Source organism: Frankliniella occidentalis, unplaced genomic scaffold (genome assembly GCF_000697945.3).
Source record: "Frankliniella occidentalis isolate FOCC.00 unplaced genomic scaffold, Focc_3.1 Scaffold80, whole genome shotgun sequence".
Lineage (NCBI taxonomy): Eukaryota > Metazoa > Arthropoda > Insecta > Thysanoptera > Thripidae > Frankliniella > Frankliniella occidentalis.
In genome coordinates, this window is record NW_026267210.1 from 948,788 (window position 1) to 949,032 (window position 245).

Sequence of the window (245 nt, forward strand, 5' to 3'; positions counted from 1 at the left end):
GTATTATCGGTATTTGACAGAAACGCCGATGTGACACCAAGGTGACACCGATTTTCCACTGTTTGTTTACGTTTCCATAAAGGCGCGGGAAATGCGTGGTGGGGGTGGGGAGGAGGAGAGGGGTAGGGGACGCGGCACGGCAAAGGCCAGAGGGGGAGAGCAATAATTACGGCACACTCACCGACACATATCGTGGTCGCGGGATGTGATTTTTTCCTGGGGTAGGCAATCCCGCCTCGCTTGTC

At 55.1% G+C, this 245-nt stretch overlaps 1 long non-coding RNA gene across 1 annotated transcript in view; it reads right to left on the reverse strand.

Annotated features, from left to right (window-relative positions):
* LOC127749706 (uncharacterized) overlaps positions 1-245 on the reverse strand; it is a 1,387-nt gene extending 1,142 nt beyond the window's left edge. Inside the window, exon 1 of the long non-coding RNA XR_008011308.1 lies at positions 182-245. This is a non-coding gene — a long non-coding RNA (uncharacterized LOC127749706). The remainder of the gene's footprint in view (positions 1-181) is intronic.